At 44.7% G+C, this 27,327-nt stretch overlaps 1 long non-coding RNA gene across 1 annotated transcript; it reads right to left on the bottom strand.

Moving 5' to 3' along the window:
• Window positions 1-1,196: 1,196 nt before the first annotated feature.
• LOC140613526 (uncharacterized) lies at window positions 1,197-11,445 on the bottom strand. The gene is made up of 3 exons (XR_012014521.1): window positions 11,315-11,445; window positions 10,086-10,179; window positions 1,197-1,310 (listed from the first exon to the last, which is right to left on the bottom strand). It is a non-coding gene; the product is annotated as an uncharacterized lncRNA (long non-coding RNA).
• Between the last annotated feature and the right edge of the window lie 15,882 nt (window positions 11,446-27,327).

The raw sequence follows: 27,327 nt of genomic DNA, 5'->3' as shown, positions 1-27,327 counted from the left end.
ATTTTTGTACCTATGTGTGGTGACAATGTTAACTACACTTACTGTGCTGATCCCTTTGCAACGTATACAGATATTGAAGAATCATGCTGTATACCTGAAACTAATATAATGTGATATAGCCATTATAGCTCAATAAAAAAGTAATAAAAAACTAAAAATAAAGGGTGCTTATTTGAGGTGAGTGAAGAATTTTGCCGGGCAATTACATGAAATCAAATTTACTGAGGTATAATTTACATACACAAAAATTAATCCTATTTAGTGATTTTAATAACATGCAGCTGTGTAACTGCCATCAAAATCAAGGTACAGAGCTCCCTCATGTCCCTTTGTAGCCAACCCCTGCCACCCCAACCCCAACCCCTAGTAAGCGCTGATCTTTTCTTTTTTATTTATTTTTTTTAATCCCTATCATTTTCCCCTGTTCCAGAATGCCATGTAAGTGGAATTTGAAAGTACGTAGGCATTGGAGCCTGGCTTGTTTCACTCAGCGTGACGCATATGAGAGTCATCAGTGCTGTTCCATGATCATTAGTTCACTTATCAGATAAATTTCATTAAACGCTAAATTTGTTGTTGAACAGTTAATAAATATTGATTAGGCAAGGCGCTGTTCCAGGTGCTGAGAGTACAGCAATGACTAAGGGAATCTGAGTCCCTGCCTCCCGTGAGCTGACGCTCTAGTATTGCCTACGGAGGCAGATCAGTAATAAACACGTCAACTGTACTTTTGAAATAATTTAACCTCAAGTACCTGTAACTGCTGCAGTAGGACACGGAATAGAGCGGCAAAAGCAGGCAGGGGGTGCTGATTCATCTAGAGTGGCCTTTTAAAGTCTCTCAGAGAAGTGAATTGAGGTCCTCATGATGAGATGGGGCAGCCGTGTGAAGATCTGGGGATGAAGGAAGAGCAGTGAGTGCAAAGGCCCAGAGAGGGATGGAGCTTGGTGTGCTGGGGGAGGGGGGCCAGAAGGAAGGCCACAGGGACTGGAGAGTGGGGAGCTGGGGGCGAGCTGGGGGTTAGCCGGAAGAGCTAAGTGGAAGCCCAATCAGATGGATCTTGCAGGCCCACTGGAGTGTGGATTTAGTTTCAGTTGTAAGGGGAAGTGTTGGGAGAGTTTTAAACCAGAGAAGGATACGATTGACACTTTTTAAACATACCTCTCACTGCCAGGCGGGGGCGCCAAGTAAGAATAGAGGTGGAAAGCTGTACCTGTGGCCTTTCTCTGTATTTTAGAAATAGCTGGCAGTGACTTGAACCAGGATTGGAGCAGGGAAGATAGTGAGAAGTACTGGAATCTTCTTCTACCCTGGGGGCATGGAAAGAAAAAGAACAATTCTCAAAGCTCTTAAATTTTAATGTTTATTTTAAGGGCTTTGACCTTAAAATCTTTGGTGCCTATCTGGAGAAACACAAGTTGAAAACACTCCATAACATAAAATAGATCGATGACTGATTTCTCCTGTGCAGGTAAACTAGTCTCAATAATTATCCTAGATTGGAGGGATTCATTTAGATTCACTGCAGACACTGACCGGATTGAGCCAGTTGGTCCTGGTGCTCCACTGTGCTTGTGATGTGAGAATGGCAGGCAATGGGCTCGCGTGCACCATCATCTATGTGCACGCACATGACCCCCGCTTCAAAGGGCTCTCTACGTGGATTGGGTCCCAAAGTAAAGAGTAGGCAGAGACTCATTGCTGAGGCTGTACCTGGTCAGGTCTCACCACAGCCACGCTTGTGAAGCTTTTGGCTCAGAGACGACGGGGAACAGAAAGTGGAGTCAGAAACATAGTGAGCCACTCACCACAGTAAACCGTTTAAGAAATTCATGAGCACTGCGTGTTATTCTGTATGTTGGCAAATTGAACACCAATAAAAAATAAATTTATTATTAAAAAGAAAAAGAAATTCATGCTTCCCTGTGGCCTCAGGACATGAAGGCCCACGCAGGAGACACTTGGTGCAGTGATCAATATCTGAGCACCATTTTGCCCACCAACACCAGCCTCCCTTGTAAATGAGGATCTCAGTTCAGAGGACAGAAGAGAACACATCTTCATGGAGTGTTCTGCTCCTTTAGCTGTTCAGAGGATTTGAAGACCTTGTTTGCTTTGCAACAAGTAACCAGCCTCCTCCAACCACACGTCTTCCTAACCTCACAGGACAGCCTGGCAGGAAGTTCACTGAGGAACAGTCAACCCTGGTGACTCTCTGTCACTGGCCTGCCCCATCTGAGTCCTGCTTTCTGTTTGCTTGTTTGGTTTTTTTTTGCAGGGAAGGGGGTTGACCTGAGGGCCCTCTGCTCACCTGACTTTCTGTTAACGTAAAACATACTAAGAGTGTTGGACAGAGAAGAGGTCCAGAACTTTCCGGGATGACTTGTCAATCTATGTTCACTCAGCCAGGAGGTGGGAAGGTGGGGGATGGGAACAGAAGAGCCAACAGCCCTGTCTACACGTCCCTCTGCTCCTCCTCAGCGTGAGCCTGCCCCAAGGGAGATGGTGTGGTCAAGGCACTGGCAAAATCTCTGCGGGGCTTATAAAGATTCCAGAAGGGGACTTCCCTGAGAAGAGGAAAAATGGAGGGCAGTGTTAACCTAAAATAAAGAGGTAAACTGAGGCAAGCTCAAAGAGAGGAATTCATTCAGGAATAGCAGAAGAATTGCAGCTCAGGACACACAAACCGTAGGGAGCTGCAGGCAGGTCTGCTGAGGGTTCGATGTGGGCTCTATTTATGGGCAGAAAATGTAGAGAGGGGAATTCAGTTAGAGTCTGTTAAAGTCAAAACACATAGACGCCAGCTTTGAAATTCCCCTGGGCAGATAGAACCGGTCCAGTCATACAAACAAAACTCAATTTAGCTCCTTTTTGTGAGACCAGCCCAGCCTGGGTCATTTCTTGTTCACGTCTCTGGATACCATAAGCAAAATCTTTCCAAGGTCAATGTGAGGCGATCCCTGACTAACGCCCTATCATTTAAGAGAAGCTCCAATATTTTCAATTTCCTATAAACCAGGCATCTACAGAAAATCGGTCTCTCAGTCCTCAGGTTTTTTTTCTGAGGTCACATGGGTGAGCCTTCCCATTTTCTGTCCTCTGGTTCCATTGCAGATGGAAATTCCCTGCCAGGATGGGAGCAGCTCCCCGCCACCCGCCTCCCACCCCTTCACACAGGGACGTGTTCTCTCTCGTATTCTCTCTCTCCCTCCTCAGCTCCTATGCCCACGCCCTGCAAACAAGTACGATCTGCTATAAGGCATTGCAAATAAAGACTGCTTCTCCTAAAACCTTTTCACAATAGAAGCTTCTCTAAAGGACAAAGACACTTGCAACTGGCACCATAACCACAGCTAATTACTTTTCTAGGTATTAAATAACATCTAGCTGAGGACAAGAGTGGACCACAGGAGATATATCCAGAGGAGGAGAGAAGAGAGCAAGGAGGGGGTGCTCACTGAGGGAACAGAGCCAGTGTTTCCTTGGGGTTGCTGAGCCACACTATTCGAACATACCTTGTGGGCATCTCTTGGTGTATGTTCTTGCATTAAAATCTTTGTCTTGAAAAAAAAATTTTTTTTTATTTTTTTATTATTTTTATTTTTTTTTAAATTTTTATTTATTTATGATAGTCACAGAGAGAGAGAGAGAGGCAGAGACACAGGCAGAGGGAGAAGCAGGCTCCATGCACTCCATGCACCGGGAGCCCGATGTGGGATTCGATCCCGGGTCTCCAGGATCGTGCCCTGGGCCAAAGGCAGGCGCCAAACCGCTGCGCCACCCAGGGATCCCAAATTTTTTTTTTAAATCTTTGTCTTGGACCTGACAAGAGTGTGTATCTCTTAGCACATAGCAGATGCTCAAGAAATGTTAGTTATGCCTGTTGTTATTACTGTTACTTTTAACAATAGCACAGCTGCTACTACTGCATGTTCTATTAGACACAGTGCTGCATGCTGGGGACCGAGGGAAGCAAAACCTCTTCTCTGTCCTCAAGGAATGATTGCCTGGAATAGGGGGCACAGGGGTGAGTGGCAGGTCATGACACAGTTACCAATGCTGAGCCCCCGTAGGCTGGACTTCTATGGGAGCCCAGTGGAGAAGCCTGGCCAGGGGTGGGAAGGGATGGGGGCTATTTCTAGACAAAGTTGTAACCAAGAGGAGTCTCAAAGGACAAATAGAAGCTGGTCAGGTGGACCAGTCAGATCTTGATTGCAAGTAGCAGAAACAGGCCCTAGCAGGAAGCTATGGAGACAGCCGGCCACATAGTTTCTGGGAAAGCTACGGAACCACTTGGGGAAGCAGTACCTGTGTGATATGATGCTGTCGGTGGTGTGGCATGGCGGGCAGCCCCAGGAAAGTGCACGCCTGCCCCCGCCCCCACCGCGGCCAGGAGGGAGCCTTCCCAGCCCTGCTTCTCGGTGCATCACTTCCAGAGTCCACATTCCAGATAGGGGCGGCGGATGAGCCAAGACCCAGCTCCCTGCCCACGTCTTCCATGCCAGGGTAGTTCGCACATTGAGCATTGGGTCTTTCCAGATTCTATAGAAGAAGGTGGGCGCTATTTCCCAACAGGATTTATAAGGTAAGGAATGGCCTCACACACAAGAAGAAGGTTCAGAGGCTGTGAGTCAAAACACGCTGAATGTTTCCTACACCAGGTGAAGCAGGGAGGAGAGGGCACTGGGGCCCGGAAGCCAACATGTGCAGAAGCCTGACCTGGGGTGAGGGACAGCGGGCTGCTTTCAGGGAAGTAAGAATTTCAACTTGCCTGGAGCATGGGGCCGGGGAGGGAGATAGCGAGCCCTGGAGCTGGGAAGGGAGACAGAGTCGAGACCAAGGCAAAGCCTGCTATGTTGTATGCCTGCTAAGGAGCTGGGTCTTTGCGAATGAGGCCATGATAAGGTTTTACGTTCAGGGGTGGAGGGCAGGGATATAGAGGTGAGAAGGGGACTGGTGGGGAAGATGAGATTTTTGAAGTCTCAGCTGTGTACTCAAGAGTCTTGCCAGAAATTGAATTTAAATAAAATATATTTTTTAAAAAAGAGTCTTGGCAGAGAACATCTTCTTTATAGTGTTGGGTCAGCGATGCCTACTGAGCTTTTTTATTTTTATTTTTATTTTATTTTTTTATTTTTTTTGCCCACTGAGCTTTTGTGGTCATTGTGCTAAACACAGCCTTCCATTCTGTATCATCAGGTGAGATGCACCTGCCCCAGGTGGCAACTGTCACAGAGGCTGTTCCCGGGCTGTACCTCCCTCCTACATTTGAGGGAAACATAGATAGGCAGGCAGAAACTGAGCAGGGTTGCAAGGAATTGATTAGTTTAGATGCCACACAGTTAAACTCGATTGCAACTCATTTTCCCAATGGTATAAACACCACGGAGGCAAATCACTAAAAATAGACATTCTTCAGATCTCCTTGTCCATACGCATCTACAGATTTCCCAGCGTAAACCCGAGGTTTACAATCTGGTTAATTCAGGGCTGGTTGGTGTTCTGCTGGCATTTTAGAAACCCCAAGAAGGAATAGTGTCCGGGGGAGGGAATGCTCTGGGTGAGGCGCCAGGAGTTACTGCTGCCACAAATACCGGTATCTGCAGCACTAGTGAGCCAAGGCGAAGGGAAAAACCCATTTCCAATCTTATGGGGGAAAACAAAGAAAGAAACGGTAATTCAAACTTAGTGCACTTGTCATTACAGGTCACCACCTCTTTCCTACATTCTCCATTGAACTTGGCTGTAGAACGAATGGCAGCAATCTTTGCAAGATGATACCTTTGTAGTGAGCACCCGCCCCCCTTTGGCCCCACTAGCAGGTCCTTCACCATTGAGGACAGCCCTACTTGTTAATGTCTAGAAATTCTTGATAGTGTGGAGAATAGGATCACAGTTGCTGAGGGTGATGCTAACACAGTCCTAAACACCAAAGGACATCAGGGGTACGGTGATTTTGGATCTAGAAAACCCTGTGATTTTAGGACCCAGGTGGCTCAGTGGTTGAGCATCTACCTCTGGCTCAGCTCATGATCCCGGGGTCCTGGGATCGAGTCCCACGTCGGGCTCCCCACAGGAACCCTGTTTCTCCCTCTGCCTGTGTCTCTGCCTCTCTGTGTGTCTCTCATGAATAGATAAATAAAATCTTTAAAAAAAAAAAGAAATAAGAAAGAAAACACTGTGATTCATTTGTGCAGCCTCAAAAGCTCAGTGAAAATACTTAGGGTATCCACATGGCTACGACTTTCTGTATGATGGAGAGTGTATGAATTTTAAAGGAAGTGTAAAAAACTAAACCAAGACTTTAAAATAGTGAGGAGATGTTTCCCTGGATGAGTGTCTTCAGCTCTAACAGAATTATCTGGCTCATTAATGAATCCAGCTAAGATTTCAAAATGTATTTTGGGGGAGGAAGGCAGTGAATCACTCGGTTCCTTATTAAACCACATTGACTAGATAAATGTCAGATGTGCACTTACATTTATTTGTTGGGAAGCACCTCAAAAAATCACCATCAATGCGCAGTGGAAAAAGGCATCAGAATCGCTGTTCCCCATTATTGTGGGTAGAGTGGGGCTTATGGGGATTTCAGTGCCACTATCTGAAAACATTACAGTGACCTTGAGGGAAACGTGTCTGAGGGCATATTTACTCCCTCACAGTTTTGGAGGTAGGCAGCCACATGCACAGCTGCTCCTTTTGTTGTTGTTCCATCAGAAAAGAAGCATCCTTTCTTCTGGAACATTCTGGCTGAGTTTGGGGGCAATTTGGAGACCAAGCCATCTCTGCATGCTCTCTCGCATTACGTAACTTAAAAAATTTGTTTTATTATATATCTTACATGGAACACTTCAGGAAAGAAAATAAATACGATGATTTCAAAATGCAGGCCCTCTGTAATTGCAAATTACGCTTCACAATTACTCCCAGTCAATATCTAGAAATGTATAACACTCAGTTAATAAATAAAAATAAGGAAAATAACTATGTAAATATAAACCTTAGGGATGGGGAACATATACTATCATTTAAGATACTTTGCTGCTTTGATTTTTTTTTAACATGGTTCAAATGTGTTTCAGTCACATATCCACCCATCACAAGAGTTAAATTAGACAATTGATGCTTCACCTTAAAGTTGAGTCTTAGGGTTCCTGGGTGACTCAGTGGGTTACACATCTGCCTTCAGCTCAGTTCATGATCCCAGGGGTCCTGGGATTGAGCCTGCTTCTCCCTCTGCCTCTGCCCCTTCCCCTGCTTATGCTCTCACTCCCTCAAATAAATAAATAAAATCTTTAAAAAAAAATAAAAAGCTGTGTCTCAATACCAGGATCCACAGCATTATTCACTACAGCCAGAAGGTGGAAGCAATCCAAATGTCCACCAGTAGATGAATGGACAGACAAAATGTGTTATATCTACGTATGGAATACTAGTCTGCAATACTACAGCCTTAAAAAGGAAATGGTGACCCATACTACAATATGAATAAACTCTGAAAATGTTGTGCCAACCGAAATAGGACAGACACAAAAGGGAAAATGTGTATAATTCCACTTATGTGAGGTACCTAGAGAAGTTAAATCCATAGAGACAGAGAGAAGAACAGTGGTTACAGGGGGCTGGAAGATAGGGGAATGGGAGTTACTGTTATTTTTTTTGAAGATTTAAAAAGATTTTATTTATTCATGAGAGACACAGAGAGGCAGAGACATAGGCAGAGAGACAAGCAGACTCCCTGCCAGGAGCCAGATGCTGGACTCAATCCCAGGACCCCAGGATCACACCCTGAGCCAAAAGGAGACAACCACTGAGCCACCCAGGTGCCCCCGGGAGTTAGTGTTTAATGGGTAGTTTCCAGTTGGAGTGATGAGAGAGTGCTGGAGATGGGGGTGAAGATGGCCATGTAATGATGGGAACGCACCTGATGCCATTAAACTGTACTCTTAAAAGAGGGGGGAGCGTCTGGCTCAGTCAGTAGCTTCATCTCAGGATTGTGAGTTCGAGCCCCATGTTGGGTGCAGAGATTACTTCAAATATAAATAAACAAAATATTTTTTTAAATTGGTTAAAGTGCTAAATCTTGTTACATATATTTGACCATACTTTTAAAAATAAAACAAAATAAACTGAATCTCAGGAGAAAAGATTCCCAGCCAATGGCTCTTTTTCTGTGGCTTATGGCCAGCTGGATTTTTCTTTTATTTTCTTTAAGACTTTATTTATTTATTTCAGAGAGAGAGAGAGAGAGAGAGAGGAAATATCGGGGGCAGGGGCAGAGGGAGAGACTCTCAAGCAGACTCTGTGCTGAGCATGGAGCCTGATTCGGGGCTCAATCTCATGACCCTGTGATGACAACCTGAGCCAAAATCAAGACTTGGACACTCAACCAACTGAGCCACCTGGGCGCCCCAATACCATCTGGATTTTTCTTAATCCAGGGCCTTTGTACCCACTCTTCTCTCTTCCCAGAGCGGTCTTTACCAGCATTTTGCATCATGGGTTCCTTGCCAACGACACTAAGATGTCAGCCCATTTCTCCTTCTCCAGTCTATCGCTTGACCCTGTTATTTATTTACTTATTTGTGATCTGTCTCCCTTCACTAGAATATAAGCTTCCTCCCAAATCCCATCAGTTTTGTTCTCTAGTACATAGAACAGAGTCCGTCTCTATTTATTTATTTATTTTTTTTCAGAGTCCGTCTCTAAGTTGGTGCTCAATAAATACTTGTCGAGTGACTGAACGGGTGACTCTGGCCCTTAAAGCATCAGTGTGTGCTCCCTATAAACAGGACTCACTTGAAGTCAAGTGCAGACTCAGGGCTGTGCCTCTGTTTTCTGGAGTCTGAATTCTTCTCCTTTCCCTCCTCTCCCATCCTCCCCTCTCCATTTTCCAAACCCTAATTCCAGTTTAATATCATTTAGGTGAGTAATACCGAACCTCTGGACATGGACCTCACCCATGTTAAAGTCCATTTGGTCCACACCCGCCAGGCTGCCCTGCCCACACTGGAGAGGCTGGAGCTTTGGAGCAGCTCTTTTTTTTTTTTTTTTTTTTTTTTCAAGTGATTTGAAAGTTGGCAAAATCAAACATCCTGGTACTTGGGTCCTTATGGCATGATTCTGAGGTGAAACGAAGGATCAGCAAGCCTTGCTCTCATGGCCACATTTTATTACTGTCATCATTGGTGCAAGGCTCTCTGCTAGCTCTGACAGGCCTACCAAGCCATTAGGTAAGAGAGCCCGGGAGCCGCCGGAACCGGTCTCCGTTCCATCTTCTGTTCTCGCACAGTGATGCCCTCTTCGACGCTGCCATTCTCGAGTCTCTGGAGCAGTGCATTACCAAGCATGGCCGAGAGCTGGGGGCTGGCTACAGCTTCAAAGAGCTCTGTGTTATTGGCAAATATTTTTGTCAAGTGAGCTCACTTTAACTCTTCGAGTTTTACTGGCAGAGAATTGCTTGTATGCACAACAGCTATTAATCTAAGTGATCACAATCCCCAGGGACCCTAGGCAAGGTCAAAGAGAGAGATCTCATCCACCACCAGTGATCGGTGGTAGGCAAAGTGAGGGGGGAAAGACATTTATTTCTCATAGTAAACCTTTTTCGAAAATAGGGCTTTTACTCGCCCTTATTTAGTGTGCTTATGGTCTTTCCTTAGTTCTTTAGGCACAGGCACAAACCGCCTCTCGCAGGCCATGCCGCAAATATAAGTTCCTTGTCACAGGGAGTATTGGGAAAAATATGAATTCACACACATCACTCTTGGAAAAACAAAGTACATATCGGCGGAAGGAAGGGACATAACACCATATCTTTCTCTTACAGTCGTAAAGAATGCCACATGAGGAAAATAATATGTGTTTCCAGATGATTTTGCCCTTAAATATGAAATTATTAATTAATGAGTTTCCTCACAGAGGCTTCTCATAAATGCCACCAGATCTCCCTGCCTCCTCTTTGTTTTTTCTGTGATTTGGGTTGCTGCCAAAAGAAGTAGGAACTTCTCCAAAGTTTTGCTAAAGCAGTTGAAAAAGGAAAAACAACCTAATATGCTGGAAAGAAAAGCAAGTGTTACTCATACCTCATCAGCTACTCCAACTGAGTCTTCTCCGTGTCTGTCAGTGGGGGTGGAGGGGGTCAGGTTCTCCAACTGTGGTCCAGCGCATTGCACTCAACTGCAATGCCAAAGGGAATAGCTCACTGCTCCTTTCTTGGTTTTAAAAAATAACACAAGCGGGACGCTTGGGTGGCTCCGTGGTTGAGCGTCTTCCTTTGGTTCAGGGCATGATCCCACGTCCGGGGATCTAGTCCTACACTGCACTCCCTGCATGGAGCCTGCTTCTCCCTCTGCCTGTGTCTCTGCCTCTCTCTCTCTCTCTCTCTCTCTGTCTGTCTCTCATGAATAAATAAATAACATCTTTGAAAAAAAAAAAACACAAGCATGTGTGGAGGGGATGTATGTGTGCAGAAATTATACAACTGAGTAGTTATGTCTACATGTCTATGATGTTGGGATATTGTACGACGAGTGTTTCCACCTTCCTCTGGGGAGAGACATATTGAAAACAAGACAACAAATCTTCCAGTCTGGTATGGTTTGACTTGAGTGGCCGATGAGTGTGTCTTTGAAGCATTAATTCAAGTGGATACATTTTAATTATTTCAATGATTGGGTTATTTGAATAGGAAATATAACAAAATTACTCTTGTTGGAAGTTATTCAAGTAAGAGCTATTGAGTTAAAAATAATCAGTTAATTATGGGTACTTGGGTATTATTCTGATTTGGGGGTTAATACATAGGCTATAGATACATCATATATATATATATATCTCCTCTTGTCTCATATAGTTTTCCATCTGGATGTATTTTGGGGTTTCTTATTTTAAAATTTTATTTATTTATTCATGAGAGACACACAGAGAGGCAGAGACACAGGCAGAGGGAGAAGCAGGCTCACCATAGGGATTCGATCCCGGGACTCCAGGATCACGCCCTGAGCCAAAGGCAGACGCTCAACCACTGATTCACCCAGGTGTCCCCATCTGGATGTATTTTGAATTTACTGGTATGGTAGGCATAATAATACCCCTCTCCAAAGATGTTTACATCTTAATTCCTAGAACCTGTAAATGTGTGACCTTACATGACAGAGGGACTTTACCAATGTGATTAAGGTCAAGGAGCTTGAGAGGAGATGATCCTGGATTACCCAAGTGGGCCCAATTTAATTTCATGACTCCTTAAAAGTGGACAACGAAGGCAGAAAAGTGGGTCAGAGAGACGTGACAAGAGAAGGACTCAACTCACCATTGCTGGCTTTCAAGATGGGGCAGGGAGCTGTGAGTCAAGGAATGTGGCCAGCCCGAGAAGCTAGAAAAGGCAAGAAAACAGTTTTTCAATTAGAACCCCATAAAAGGGGGCACCTGGGTGACTCAGTCAGGTAAGCATCTCATTGGATCTCAGCTCAGGTCTTGATCTCAGAGTCGTGAGTTCAAGCCCTGCTGCATTGGGCTCCATGTGGAGCCCATTTAAGAAAAAAAAAAAAAAAAAAAAAAAACCTCCTGACAAAAACAGCCCTGTCAACACCTTGATTTCTCCCCAGTGAGACCCAAATAGCACTTTTGACCTACAGAACTGTAAGATAATAAATTTATGTTGTTTTAAGCCACCAAATTGGGGATAATTTGCACAGCAAAAATAGAAAGGTAATATAGTTATCAATTTCCAGACATCTTTAGCTGTTGAATTAGGGAAACAAATAGAAAATATGGAAGCTGTCATAGTACAAAGAATTCCTCTGCACCACAATGTTCATAATAGCCAAACTATGGAAAGAGCCCAGATGTCCATCGACGGATGAATGGATAAAGGTGTGGTGTATATATACAATGGACTCTTACTCAGCCATCAGAAACAGGAAATCTTGCCATTTGCACCAGTGTGGATGGAACTAGAAGGTATTATGTTAAGCAAAATAAGTCAATCAGAGAAAGATAATTATCATATTTCATTCATGTGTGGAATGGAATTTAATAAACAAAACAGAGGAGCATAGGGAAGTAGGGGGGAATAAAGCAAGATGAAATCGGAGAGGGAGACAAACAACAAGAGACTTAGGAAACAAATTGAGGGTTGCTGGGGGTGGTGGGGAGGGTTGGGGTAACTGGGGGATGGACATTAAGGAGGGCACATGAGGTGATGAGCACTGCTTGTTATATACAACTGATGAATCACTGAACTCTCCCTCTGAAACTGATAACACACTATATATATGTTAATTAATTGAATTGAAATACAATTAAATTTAATTAAAAAAAAATAGGTGATCCCTGGGTGGCTCAGCGGTTTAGCGCCGCCTTCAGCCCAGGGCCTGACCCTGGAGACCTGGGACTGAGTCCCACGTTGGGCTCCTTGCATGGAGCCTGCTTCTCCCTCTGCCTGTGTCTCTGCCTCTCTCTCTCTCTCTCTCTCTCTCTCTTTCTCTGTGTCTATCATGAATAAATAAAAAAAATCTTTAAAAAAATAATAATTCCTCTGCACCTTTGGTTTCAAAATCAGCCAGACTTGTGGCACCTGGGTGGCTCAGTGGTTGAGCATCTGCCTTTGGCTCAGGGCATGATCCCGGGGTCCTGAGATCAAGTCCCACATCGGGCTCCGCAAAGAGCCTGCTCCTCCCTCTGCCTGTGTCTCTGCCTCTCTCTGTGTCTCTCATGAATAAATAAATAAATAGTTTTTAGAAGTCAGCCAGTCTTAAATTTCGCATTCTCTTTCTACAAAAGGAAGAAAATCATAATCATCACTATCATTAACTGAGGTCTTACTTGTATCACATACTGCACTAAGCACTAAAACACTGTCTCACTTAATGACCACATCAACCCCTATGAAGAAACATAGGCTTTAAAAGGTGAAGAAATGTACCTAATATAACCCCTTTAGAGGAGACAGAACCAGATTGGGACCCAAGCTCCTTTGATTCCAAGTCTGTAATAACACGACTGTAACTCTGAAGCCCCGACTTTGTTATGAGGGTAGCAGGACAAGCGGCTCTAGCCCTGGTCTGCAGGGCAAGCTTGCATCATGGATTTTCCAGGGCTGTCCCGTTAAATATTTAAATATTCTGTTTCACTGTCCTCAAAAGTTACCAAAATATCCCCCCAAATTCCAACTTTTCTTCAAATAGTAAATATTACAAGAAAAATACACAAGAGCCCCCTAAAACCATTTCTAGAATCATCTTTCCTTATTCGTTATTCAGGAAACGTGGCCCAGATACCACCATGTCACTTAGTCCCTTAGTTATGGTGATTTGATATCTATCGCATCCATCAAATTTCTAGCGGCTCAAACAACCTGCTCTATGCAGCACTAAGTGATATAGGTAAGTTGGGCTATAATCTTGGTCACTTGATATTTAGGGTGCCTCAAACTGGATGGCAACTCCAGACACACAATTTAGGACCTAGGGAGGGACATTCCGATGCACAGCATCCCAGACGTGTGATGTCATTCTAGACTCCTGAACAACACAGTTGAGCTCTGAAGCTGCCCGGATCTGCTCCCCAATTTCAGGGATTTCTCGGGATCCCTGCTGTCACTTCCAGTCTCCTCGGGCTGTGCTGTGAGTCTGAGTTGTTCTGACCCTGAGTCCTGCTGGTGGAGCACCCTAGGGTGTCACCTGTCAGGCTGGCACCCACACCTGCGTACGCACCAGGCCAGGATTTGAGGATGACCCAAGGCAGGAGCAGGAGACCATCGGCTCCTACCGTTTGCTCTCAATTTGTGATCCACTTACAATTTCTTCTACTGTCATTCACAAAACATGTGACATTCTCCAATGTCACATCCAAACAACATAGAATCCAAACTAGAAGTGAACACGACAAATTCAGTAAGACAGCTAGAAAAGAGAGGGAGCCTTGACTACCTTTAAGACCAAACCAATGGGAAAGATCTGTGCTAACTGGACTTGCACCAGTACTAACTGGAACTTTTGGACACTGTCTTGAGAATGGAAATGATACAGCCACTTTGGAAAACGGCTTGACACTATCTTATAAAGCTAATCCAGTACTGTCATATGACCCAGAGATCCCACTCCTTTTTCTCCTATTTACCCTAGAGAAAAAACAGTAAAAAAAAAAAAAAAAAAGCAAAAACCTGGATGTAAATATCGATACTGGCTTTGTTTGTCACTGCAAAGTGCAGAAACAGCCCAACCTGTTCGAGAATGGTACAAACTGGGGTACATCCACGCTAAGGAATATTAGTAAGGTACAGAAGCCGTCGAAGCCAGACTCAGAAAGTACTATGTGATGTGTGATTTCATTTAGACAAAAACTGTAGGGACAGAAAACAGAATCAGCGGTTGCCAGGAACTGGCAGGTAGAGGAGGGAACAACTACAAAGGGAAATTTTCTGGATGATGGGACCATTCCGTATTGTGAGTGCGGTGGTGGCTGCACGACTGGAGGTGCTTGTCAAAGCTCATAAAAATGAATATTAAAACACGAATTTTATTGCATGTAAATTACATCCCAATTAGCCTGGCCTTCTTTTATTATTATTATTATTTAAGATTTTATTTATTTATTCATGAGAGAGGAGAGAGAGAGAGAGAGAGAGAGAGCTGGTGTCCCATGAAAGAGTTGACTGGCGGCCAGTTGTGTTGCTCCTGGGAGACTTGCCCCGCACGTGCTGGCCCCGCACGACCCCGGACCCTGCGGCCTTCCCACCACCGCCCCTCTGCGGGCACACTTCCCTGGCTGGGGATGATCTCTCCCAGCTGCTTCCCTGAGTGGCTCCTTCCAATGCTACAGATCTCTGCTTAAACATCACCTCCTCGGAGAGGCTCTCCTTGATTCTCCGGAGCCGGACTGAGCACCAGCTGTCACGCTGTCACCATGCCCTGTTGGTTTGCTTCATTGATCTTTCATGTTTGATTTTTGTTTCTTGATTGACTTGTCTATCACCTATATTTCCCTGGAGGTGGAAATCACATGAAAGCCTGAAAGCCGGCTTCATTTGTTGTTTCCTGTTGTATCCCCAACACACAGTTCCTAGCCGGAGTGAGCACCCCTAAAGTTCTTATGTTAAAATCTCAACCCCAGCCTGATGGTAATTGGAAGTGGGGCCTTTGCAGGGTGATTAGATCACAAGGGTGGAAAGTCTCTAAGAAAAGGGACCTCAGGGATCCCTGGGTGGCTCAGTGGTTGAGCATCTGCCTTCGGCCCAGGGTGTGATCCTGGAGTTCCAGGATCGAGTCCCACATCGGGCTCCCTGCATGGAGCCAGTGTCTCCCTCTGCCTGTGTCTCTGCCTCTGTGTCTCTCATGAATAAATAAAATAAAATATTTTTAAAAATTAAAAAATAAGGGACCTCAGAAGGCTCCCAGGCCCCTCGGCCATGCGAGGACACATGGTGAACTACACTGAAACCACAGCTGTGTGAATCAGGGTCCTGGCAAGCACATTTCTTCTCTGTGTGAAAGACTTCTGGGGTGGGTTCCATGGAGTCTGGGTGGGATCCAGTCACGTCTATTGTGACCAGAACACGGTGGTGCTTGGTGTGTACCCCAATATCTTCGCCCCGCGCAATCCGAAGTGTGAACACGGACACCTCTGCAATACAATGGGATCAGATTTGATCAATACGTTAGGCAAGACCTTCTCACAATCAGTAAATTATTAATTAATAAGTTAAAGCTTTTCCTAATGAGGAGGTGATTTTAAAAGGTAATTTCCTACTGAAACCATAGTCCAAGATTCAAATATTGATTTCTGCTCTGGTAATTACGGGCCAAATGTTTAAATTGTAGGCTTATATATTAATTAACTAAATATTTATCCCCATTAATCAAACACCATGTCTACAGGAACCACTAAACAATATTTCTCACTCAGGGTTTTCTGAACCCACGTGAGTCAGTGTCTCCCCGCTATTCCCTCTCTGCCTGGGATGCTCCTCGCCCGTGGCCTCACGGCCTACTCCTGCTGGAGTCCTACTCCCTGGACACTGGGCTCAAAGTTCACCATATCAATGGGTTCATCCCCGACCACCCAACTTAGCCACACATGCATCATCCTCCCACCCCTGGACCCTGCGTTCCCCTTCTCTCCTTGGCACTTGCCTTCACCTGCCGTACTGACTATGTGACTTCTGTGTGTCGTTCAGGGCGTGGCTCTCTTCCCTGGGATTTGAGCTCAAGGGGAGTAGAGATGTGTTTTTTTACTCTTTTACTTACTGTTATTCCCCCAGGATCTAGAACAGTGCCTGGAACATAGTAGATCATCAATAAATTCATGTTGGATGCGTATTGGAGAGCTTGATGTAACTTACCGCTTCCCGTTTCCGATCTGCACAGAACATGTTTGTTTTCTCAGCTGGTGTCACTAGCATGCGACAGGTCGAGAGGTTGGGGCTCAGGAGCCAGCTGCATGGTATGAGAGGGGACGAATGAATATTTCTTAGGTACTTGCAGCTCCTGAACTTCCACCCACCTGGAATTTCTCTGAAGTTCTCAGCCACCAATCCAGCAAGTCTCAGGTGGAGGCAACTTGATGGAAGGACCATTGTCCTGGGCTCCAGGACTCACTCAGGCTATGGTGTCAGGCAAATCACTCAACTCCCTGAACCTCAACCACCTCAACTGTTGAATGGACACAGCACTGCCCTGCCTCCCTCATCGAGCTGCAGTGTGGGTGCATCCCTCCGCCCCCACTTCTCCTTACCCTCTGGGTCCTACTCAGGTGCAGAAAAATAATAAACTAACCAGAACTAATGGGTATTAACAGTGTAAAAAAAAAAAAAACAACCTTTTTAATGACAACTTTAGAAAGCCCTTTGCCTCCATCAGGAAGAACAATTTCAGATTAAACCAAGACAGGAAACATTTCAGCGAGGCGTGGGCGTGGTGGTTAATGGCTTCGGGGCCAACGTTCCCTTTGGCATGCCCTAAATCGGACTTCAAAATGATCCAGGGAGCAATAGCTGTAGGCTGTGGAGACTTCTTTATTGGCTTCTGTGATATGGTAACATGTCCTGAACATGTGAGCGACATGTGTACCCGGTACTCCGTGAGCGCCTCACCCACACGAGGTATACGATTTAGCTATATACACATGCTGCTGATGGGTCATGTCCTCAGGTTTGCAATTCAGGATTTTCCTGCTGCACAGTAGCAACTCGCAGGACACCTAGCGAGAGGAAACCCCCCGCTGCCCCCTCAACAAACGCTGCTTGTCATCGCTAGATCAATAGGTGTGCTGCCTCCAGCCCTACTGTCCTCATAGGCTGGAAGGTACAGTGGTTAACATTTATTTACTAGCTTCTCCATCCCTGTCCTTTGCATCATGTCAGCATTCTCCTCTCCTTCTGGACGTGTGTTCCTTCCACTCCTAAGGTTGAGTCTCGGCTGGTGGTTGATTTATGCTGGAAGGACTCTGGTGATGGCTCTTGGTGGTGGAGGGGCGCTTAAAATCACAGACTGCCTCGCTGCCTATCTCTTACAATCTCAGAGTCTCTGTGCTGTTGGCTCAGGGCGGGGCTTGCTGCATTCTTGGCCAGTTCAGTCTGTGCTTCCCAAGGAATGTACCTGATGTGAGGCTGTGATATGTAGCTTTGCCCTTTATTAATCCTCTGCAGGTTAGTTAGAGCCAAATCTCCCAAGACTTCCCTGAGAGAAAGGTTTAGGAAAATTTAAAAAGTGCAAGGGCATCTGGGTGGCTCAGTTGGTTAAGCGTCTGACTCTTGATTCTGGCTCAGGTCAGATCTCAGGGTCGTGAGATCCAGCTCTGCATTGGCCTCCACACTTAGCACAGAGTCTACTTGAGATTCTCTCTCCCTCTCTCTGCCCCTTCCTCTGCCCCTCCTGCTTGTGCTCTCTCTCTCTCTTAAAAAAAAAAAAAAAAGGAAATAAAGAAAAAAATGCATTACTTCTCTGATCCTCAAAGACTTTACTTACGAGGACGGCGGGAGAGGGGGGTGTCATATATTTTTAGTGGTAAGTCTTACTCTATCTAGGCTTTCTGGCTAGCGTGCACACACACACACACACACAATTTAATTTTAATATAGAGAGCCTCAAAACCCAAGTCCTTTCATTCATTCAACAAAAATTAATTGAGGTCTTTCTATGCCCCTGTGAATAAGGGAGACTGAAGGCAGGGGGGTAGGGGGCAGGCAAGTAGACAGATTGTGACCGCAGGGGGCAGAGAAGGGGCAGGCGATCCTCCCCAAAGCATCCCCTTCCCAAGTCTCCATCACAACCAGCTTCCTCCCAGGGGCCCTTAGGAGACAGTCCGTCACCTTCAATTTTTAAGGCAACATCGATCCCTTCGATGAGCTTCCATGCTGACTCATGAAGTTGATGAGAACAAAAAGGAGTACAGGGTACGGACATATGGGAGATGTGCAAGGGGTGTGTTGATGTCGAATCCTTAGTTCAATTCCAACGTAACCCCGTTCAAACCAAAAATGCACTGCTGGCTTCAGGTAAGTAGTGGTCTATACCCGGTGCCACTATACCTGCACCTGGATTTCCCCTCTCTGCTTCCCCCACACCTCCAGCAAATCTTTTTCTTTTATTTTCCCTCTGATTGTGTCTTAACTCTTGATGTGGTATCAGGAGTACATACACCGAGAAGCCAGCGTGCCCTGCTGAGGTCAAACCCTAAAGACGAGACAATCCTTGCCCACCCTCCCCTGGCCCACCTTCCTTGGGTGACCTCAAGATATCACCGGGGGAGAAGCAGAGGCAACTTTAAGAGAGAAGAGAGACGCTCCCCTGGCTAACGTCTCCACAAGACCAGCTGGATGGTAAAAATATAGGAGTGACTGCATAACACCCCACCACCTCCACACCCAAGTTTGGACTTGGCAAGTGTTAGCAGTCCTCCTCTCTGGATTATCTCTGGAAAATGTTCGTCAGGAACCTTCACACCCCTTCACACCCCTTTGGGCAGCTCTGGCTTCCACCTATAAGGTGGAAGAGGTAGATATTTAGTGATAACGTTTAATCAGTAATTCCAAGTCAACTGACATGTGACCTTGACAGCAATTCAAGGATAACCTAGCACAGCAAACACTTAAAAAAAGACAGCCATATTCCGATGAAGGCAATGTGATTAACGCAGTGCTGCATTTATGACAAGTTTGATTTCTCCTGTGTATTGGAAAAAGTGTCCATCCACTCCAGGGTGAACAAAAAATTTTCTCCTGAACCTTGAGCTATTGAAAACAATAGCAACTATGTAGGTATTGACTGCTGAGCTTGGGTCAGAGCCTGGGCTAACCACTTGATCTCATTTAATCATCTCCTTTCATCCCCACGGCAGCCCCGTGCAGCAGGGGTTCTATCACCATCAATATTTTAGAGATAAGAAAAATGAGGCAAGGAGGAGGTACGAAGTTTGTGCAACTTTTTTTTTTAAGATTTTATTTGTTTATTCATGATAGACACACACAGAGAGAGGCAGAGACAGAGGGAGGAGCAGGCTCCATGCAGGGAGTCTGACGTGGGACTCGATCCTGGGACTCCAGGATCACGCCCTGGGTGGAAGACAGGCACTTAAACCGCTGAGCCACCCAGGCTGCCCAAGTTTGTGCAACTTATACCCCTGCTAAGTGTGAATGTGGCCACCCCAGGTAGCTGGATGCCAGCTCTGAGTGCTCATCCCCCTGCTTACCTATCTACAGAGCCCATCTACGTTGGCTGGAACCACAGGGGCTCGGTCTTGGCTTCTTATAGTCCCCGGAACAGGGCAAGAGAGGCAAGAGGGAAATCACAGGAAGGTACAGGTGATCCAGGGACTGCAAGAAGTGGAAGGGGCGTCTTTTGCAGGAACGTCACTGCAGGAACGAAATCACCGAGCAGAGCACTCCACATTCATTCGCGGATGCTTCCCCCACTCAGGATTCACGCCTGCCCACTGTTTGACTTTGGGGTTGCAAGAGTTGTGCTAAAATTAAAAGGACAGCTTTTTTGGTTTTTTGACCATGAAGTTTGGTTTCATGCAGCTAATGAATTGTGTGAAATGGAAGAGTGTGTGTGTGTGTGTGTGTGTGTGTGTGTGTGTCGTATACCCCCCATTAGTTAGGAGGAATGGGGCAAAAATACTTGCTTTGATCTTTGCACTTCATGTTCTGCACTCAAATAACACTCAAAAGTGTGAACACTGCAGTGACCTTCCAGGCATTGGGCTTTACCAGGATTGACTTGGAGTCCTGTCCTCTGAGACCTCTCTCCTGGGTGATTGTTCCCTTCAGCACACCATGCACAGACCGCCTCTAAATTCCAAACGTCTCAAGCTTTAGAAGCTGTTGCAAAGTTAACTATGAAGATATTAGACCGTTTGTAACTACTCTTTGGATTGCTTTGGGGAAAAAAATGACCCATTAAAGCCCTCCTTCCACCAGTGCTCCATCTGTTTGGTCCAGGGCCAAGTGAGACCAGGCTATATGGACAGGGGATCCAAAGAACCTGGTCCGAGTGGGTGTGGATGTGCCCTGATGGAGAAAGAGAATTTGAGCCACCACCATTCTTCCCCCATCTGGGACATCGGAGGAATTGAAACAGAAGATAAGATGATTGTGGTTTCTGAGTGCCTCCGTAGAGCTTTTACTAATACTTCACAATCTAACTGATACGACTTTATAGCTAATGGCTAACATTATCATGCACACTCTTCTGCATTCTGCGTGCTTTACAAGTATTAACTCATTTAAGCATCACAACAACTAGATAAATCAGATTCTGTTATTATCCTCACTTTAGAACATGAGGACACTGAGTCATTAAGAGATTAGGTAACTTGCCTAAGGTCATGCAGCTGGTACAGTGCAGAATCAGGAGTTAAACCTGGCTCGAGGGACGCCTGGGTGGCTCAGCGGTTGAGAGCCTGCCTTCAGCCCAGGGTGTGATCCTGGGGTCCTGGGATCGAGGCCCACATCGGGCTCCCTGCATGGAGCCTGCTTCTCCCTCAGACCCCAGACCTCTCTGGGGTCTGTTAGCTTAGAAACCAAGGAGCTATCTCCCAAATATCCCCATTTTTCTGTCCCTACTTTTCCTGCCTTAGTGTCTCATCTCTCACAGGATCCTGGGGTACTAGGATCCAGTCCCACATCGGGCTCCCGGCATGGAGCCTGCTTCTCCCTCTGCCTGTGTCTCTGCTTCTCTCTCTCTCTCTCTCTCTCTCTCTCTCTGTGTGTGTGTGTGTGTCTCTCATGAACAAATAAAAAATCTTTTAAAAAATAAAAAAAATAAATAAACCCAGCTCGAGAAATGCAGCTTTTCACTCTGTGCCACACCACCTCTTAGGATGAAGGAAACAAAGCTCAGAGAAGTTACCTGGCTCAAGGTCACACAACACGGATGGCAGAGCCAGGGCTCAGAGCCCAGGTTTGTCTGGCATTAAACTGTGTGCTTCCTGCTACACCTCACTGCTGCCTTGGTCCTGTAATCACTAGAAATAGTTCTTCCTAGAATTTCCTAAAACTAAATAGTTCTTCCCTAGGTCCCTAGGGGCACCTGGGTGACTCTGTTGGTTAAGTCTCTTGGTTTCAGCTTGGGTCATGATCTCAGGGTCATGGGGTCGAGCCCCTGTTGGGCTCCATGCTCAGTGGGGAGTCAACTTGAGATTCTCTCTCTTTCTCTCTTTTTCTCTTTCAAATAAGTCAATGTTGGGGAGCCTGGGTGGCTCAGGTGTTGAGTGTCTGCCTTTGGCTCAGGGCATGACCCTAGGGTTCTGGGATCGAGTCCTGCATCGGGCTCCTCGCAAGGATCTTGGTTCTCCCTCTGCCTGTGTCTCTGCCTCTCTGTGTGTGTCTCTCATGAATAAATAAATAAAATCCTTTTTTAAAATAAATAAATAAAAATAAAGTAAGTAAATCTTAAAATAAGAAATGTTTCATCCTAAACTTTATGAGCAAATTCAGATAAATGTCTTCCTTTATAGTTTCTCTGTTCTCCTTGCTTTCCTCTCTGCTTTTCTCTTTTTCTCCAGCCTCTTTCCTTGACTCATTTTCCCTCCTTCTTTGACCCTCCCTTGCTCATGCTTCAGGTCTGCCAGTAACACTCAGAAAAGGCAATGAAGGTGCAAGAGGTTACTGAGCCCTGACCTCATTAATTTAAACATGACTTATATAGCTTAAGAGCAATTGCCAATATGCCCGGAAGTTTGTTAATAACTGAAAAACTAAATGCTTATCTCAAGAAATGTCTACATGATGAATTGGTCCAATTGTGCGACAGAATTTTGATTTTCATTATGGTCAGCCTATTGACCAATTAGGATCAGATCATTAAGTGCTCACTGGATTAATTGTTTAATGATTTGGTCAAAAGTCTGGTTATTGGGACACCTGGGTGGCTCAGCAGTTAGGTGCGTCTGCCTTTGGCTTGGGGCGTGATCCTGGGGTACTAGGATCCAGTCCCACATCGGGCTCCCGGCATGGAGCCTGCTTCTCCCTCTGCCTGTGTCTCTGCCTCTCTCTCTCTGTCTCTCATGAATAAATAAATAAAATCTTTTTTTTAAATGTCTGGTTATTGTAATGGGTGTTCGGGTTAACCAAATTACACAGCCTTATCCCTAGGCTAGATCCTAGGAAGCCAGCAGGCATAGACATATGGGCTACCAATCAAGTTCCCAGTTTGTTAGCCTGGGGACAACTGGAGTTTCTAAGACACTCAAAAGTCCTTCAAAAAAAGGCATTTATAGAAGTCATCAACACCTCCAAAACTCCAAAATATTCATTTTTGTTTACAACCCTTCTCGTATATCACACAATTTGTATTTCTTCTCCCATTCAAGTGCTAGTACTGTACAGGGCTCTGACTTCGATCCTATTCCCTTGTCTCTGCCTGTTCATTCCCTTTCATGCCTTCAAGTCCCACCCCTTGTTGATGACCTCCAGATCTGTGTCTAGATTCAACCTATGTTTCTAACCATCCCCTTGAAGTCTTTACTTGGCTGTCCCTCAGGCATCTTCAATTCAACCAGACCTAAATTCCTAGCTTTTTCCCCATTCAATTCTGTGAATGATGTTTCTCTGCTGCACAAGTTAAAATCCCCCATACACTCCTCCCTCTCCTACATTCACAGTCAGTGGTATCTCTGGGGTCTGTTAGCTTAGAAACCAAGGAGCTATCTCCCAAATATCCCCATTTTTCTGTCCCTATTTTTCCTGCCTTAGTGTCTCATCTCTCACAGGATATTGCCACAGCCTTACGAGTATCTGGGATAGAGGATGTATTTACTCACCTGCTTGTTTTCCCTTGTAGACCCTGAGCTGCTCGAGGGCAAGAACTATGTTTTATTCATCTTTAGATAGAGTTGCCAGCAGGACTGAGCTAGTCTCACCTTGCTGTAGTCCACTGTTCATGTTGCCATGGAATCTCATTTGCCACAAATCAGTCATCTCCATATTTTCATTAGTTTCCTGTCAGTTACAGAATAAAGGTTAAGCATGTTAACATGACATGGAAGGCAGTTCAAAGTCTGATCTGATCACAGTTTGGTTCTCTTTCTTGCCAATTCCCACCATTCTTCTCTATCTATGTGACACTCAAGCTCAATGCAGATCTTCTGGTTCCCGGAATATGCCATGCTCCGTGTGGCCTCATGCCTTTACACACACCACTGCTTCCACCAATATGACCTCCTCATGCACCAGCTCTAGCACTCCCTTGAAAACAGTTGCTTATCTTTTAAACCCTAGCTCAACATCTCTGTCTCTGCAACACCTTCCCAGACACTTCCCAGACAGCACTTTCCTCTGCAAGCATACACCACCTTGGTTCTCACCTCCATGTGTGATGTTTCCCAAGGATTTGTTTTATTTGTATCATCGTTTGTATTAGTGTCCTGTGGCCACTGCAACAAATTACTGCAGCCTGGTTAGAACAACAGAAATGTGTCATCTCCCAGTTCTGGGGGCTAGAACTCCAAAGTCAGTATCATTGGGTAAAAACTCAGGGTGTCAGCAGGACCACACTCCTGCCAGAGGTTCTAGGGGAGGATGTGTTCCTTGCATCTTCCAGCTTCTGGTGGCTGCTGGCATATCTTGGTTTGCAGCCGCATCACTCCAATCTCTGCCCCCACCTTCACATCACCTTCCCCTCCTTGTGTACGCTACAATCCCCCTCTGCCTCCCTCTTATAAGGATACATGTAATGGCAATTAGGGCCCTCCTGGATAATCCATGATAGTCTCCCCAACTCAAGATCCTTAGTCATACCTGCAAAGACCCTTTTCCCAAAAATGGTAATATTTACAGGCTCCAGGGACTTTGGTGTGATATTCAGGGAGCCAATATTTAGCCTACTACACTGTCCCAATAGACTGGGACCTCCAAAATGGCAGGGGATGTGGTCTAGTCATTTCTTATTCCCAGCGCTTAGCACTAATAGGCGTTCAACAAATGTTTAATGAAAGGTTGGAGAATACATGGAATTGAACGCTCTCATCTTGCAGATGTTGGCTATTTATTTACCCAACAAAGCATTTGTTGATCATTATGCACCACATGCCACACTACAGACAAAAAGTAGAGTAACAACACGAAATAAATGTGACTCTGCCTTCATGGAGTATACATACTGGGAAGGAGTCAAGCATAACAAAAGGGCACATATAAATAAATATATAATGACACAGTGTTATAAGGGTTAGGAAGGATAAGAACAAAGATCCATGAGAAAGAATGAAGGTGTGGAGATGTGCAAAAGCCTTTCACGGAGGCAACGTTGTGAGCTGAGATTGGAAGGATGAATAACTGGTAAGTGAAGAGTTGTGGGGACAGTTCTTCCAGGCAGATGGGACAATGTAGGCACAGGCCTTAAGGCAGCAGAAAGCTTGGTGAGTTCAAGGAACAGAAAGAAGTTCAAGAGACTCGAGTGTAAGATGGGGCTGGGGCCACAGGGCAGAGCTGGGTTTTACAGTAAGCAGAAGGACCTTCTTCAAACGTTTTGTTTTGTAGACCCCAGATTTCCAGTTATGTGGAGAACCAATGACAGCAGAAAATGACATGTGAGTGATCCTAGAAGAAAATAAAAGGATTGAATCTGGAGGCTGGTGCATATAAATACTTGTTGACTGGCCAGAGGCATGAGACCCTAATACTCCAAATTGCCAGGAGATGGAGTGACAGGAGACGGCAGTATGGCTGGCTCTGTTAACAAATACACCCAGGTTGTATTGCTTAAGGGGTTGAAGGAGCCATAAGAATGGGTGGATCTGCAATAGAGAGGGGTTGGACATGGAAGATGATCCTTGCTTGTTTCTAATTCCATAATTTTACCAATTGCTCAAAGTCAGATCTGCTTCAGAAAAGTTAAAGAATAATTCTTTGGCGGGGGAGGCGGGGGGTTAAAGATTTCATTTATTTATTTATTTAGAGAGTGGGTAGGGGAGGGGCTGAAGGAGCGGGAGAAAGGATCCAAAGCAGACTCCCCACTGAGTGCGGAGTCAACCACAGGGCTCAGTCCCACAACCCTGAGATCATCACCTGAGCCGAAATCAAGAGTTGGATGCTTAACTGACTGAGCCACCCAGGTGTCCCTAAAGAATAATTCTTAGGACAAATTCTGACTTTGGTATTTACTGAGTATGTAAAGGAAGAAAACAAAATGTAAGATGTGGGACCAATCAAAGGTATGATTTCCAGTAATCTCTTAATTCACTATTTCTGTTCAGTCTTGACAAATGGGGTTAATCTTGCCTTCAGCTATTTATTCTTAATACACACTAACATTTGCTGAGCATTTACTATATACCTGGGTACTACACTAAACATTCTACGTATTATCTTGTCTTACCTCCTCTTAGGTAGATATTGCTTGCATCCTTATTTTATAATGAGGAAGGTAAAGCAGAGAGAGTACATACCTGGCCAGTGTGATTCCAGAAGCCTTGCTCTTAAAACCACTTCACTAGACTGTGTACTCCTTATTTAACATTTCTGAGATTTAGATTTTACCTTGGCTTCTTTCAAGAAATTTAAGGTATGTAATAACATATGAGGGAGATCAAAGTATTTTCTTACTTGAAGATTTATTAAAATCCTCCATTTCAAAATTGTAGCAGAGTTGGTTTTTAAAAAAAAAAAAAAAACAGCATATAACCCAAAGAATCATGTGAATCTATGCTGATATAAAAAAACAAGTGGATAAATAAATAAATGAAGGAGAAAAACCAACTCTTCCTTATAGAATATTCTACTTAGTAATGTAGAAGGAATGAGGGAGAAAAGAAAATCATCATTTGAACATTGGAGTAATAACTGTTGTAGGTAAGATCCACCAGTGGATGCTAAAATCAGTGGGTGAAAGATTAAAAAGAAAATCAAGATATTCGCATCCCCTCAAATTACCTTCTCCCTAGCAACAGAAATTATTGACTGAAAAAGGCACAGTCACTGTGCAGTGGAGAAACCTAGCAGACACCATCTGAACCAAGAGATTAAGGGGAGCATCGCCATTAATAAGACAGAACTGTATCCTTAGCCTGATAGGATACACTAAGAATGAACATCACTTCCATGGTTATTGTTTCCAATAACACATGATCTCAGTCTAAGGATAATATCCCAGAAACATCAGGAAGTATCAGATAAGCCAAACTAAGGAACATTCTACAAAATAATCAACCAGTACTCTTCCAAAGTCTCAAGGTCATGAAAGACAAGGAAAGATCAAGAAGCTGCCACAGATGAAATAAAATTGAGGAGATATGATAATGAAAGGTGTGTCATCCTAACTGGATCATGCAACAGTAAAAGGACAATAGTGGAAAAGCTGGTAAAATCTGAATCACGTTTATGGTTTAGTTAATAGTATGGTACAAATGTCAGTTTCTTAGTTGGGATGGTTGTACTATGGCCTGTACAATGTTAACGTAGAGGAAGCTGGGTAAAGGGTCTACAGGAATTCCTGTACTATTTTTGTAACTCTTTCTAATGCTAATAATAGTGGGGGTTTTCTAAGTTTAAATAATAATAATAGTCAGAAGATCAAATTGAACATTCCAGCAGAATACAAACAGGAGGCCACAGCAGGAATACATTATATATTCCAGAGCCTGGGCCAAGATTCTATTCCTAAGAAACCTATTTCCAAACAATCCAGTCACAGTTACCCTTTAGTCCATTGATCCATAAAATCTAGTTCACCCAAACATACATAAAAACAATACATGTTTTGAAAAATCATCAATCAAATCCCAACTGAGGAACATTGTACAAAATATCTGACACCCCATAACTGCTAAGGTCATTGCGATGCTAAGTGTTATGTGTCGGTTTGGCTAATATGGTACCCAGTTATT

The sequence above is a fragment of the Canis lupus genome, chromosome 21, assembly GCF_048164855.1.
Source record: "Canis lupus baileyi chromosome 21, mCanLup2.hap1, whole genome shotgun sequence".
Classification (NCBI taxonomy): Eukaryota; Metazoa; Chordata; class Mammalia; order Carnivora; family Canidae; genus Canis; species Canis lupus.
The sequence above is the reverse complement of the archived record's forward strand: the minus strand, read 5'-3'. Positions and strand labels throughout refer to the sequence as shown.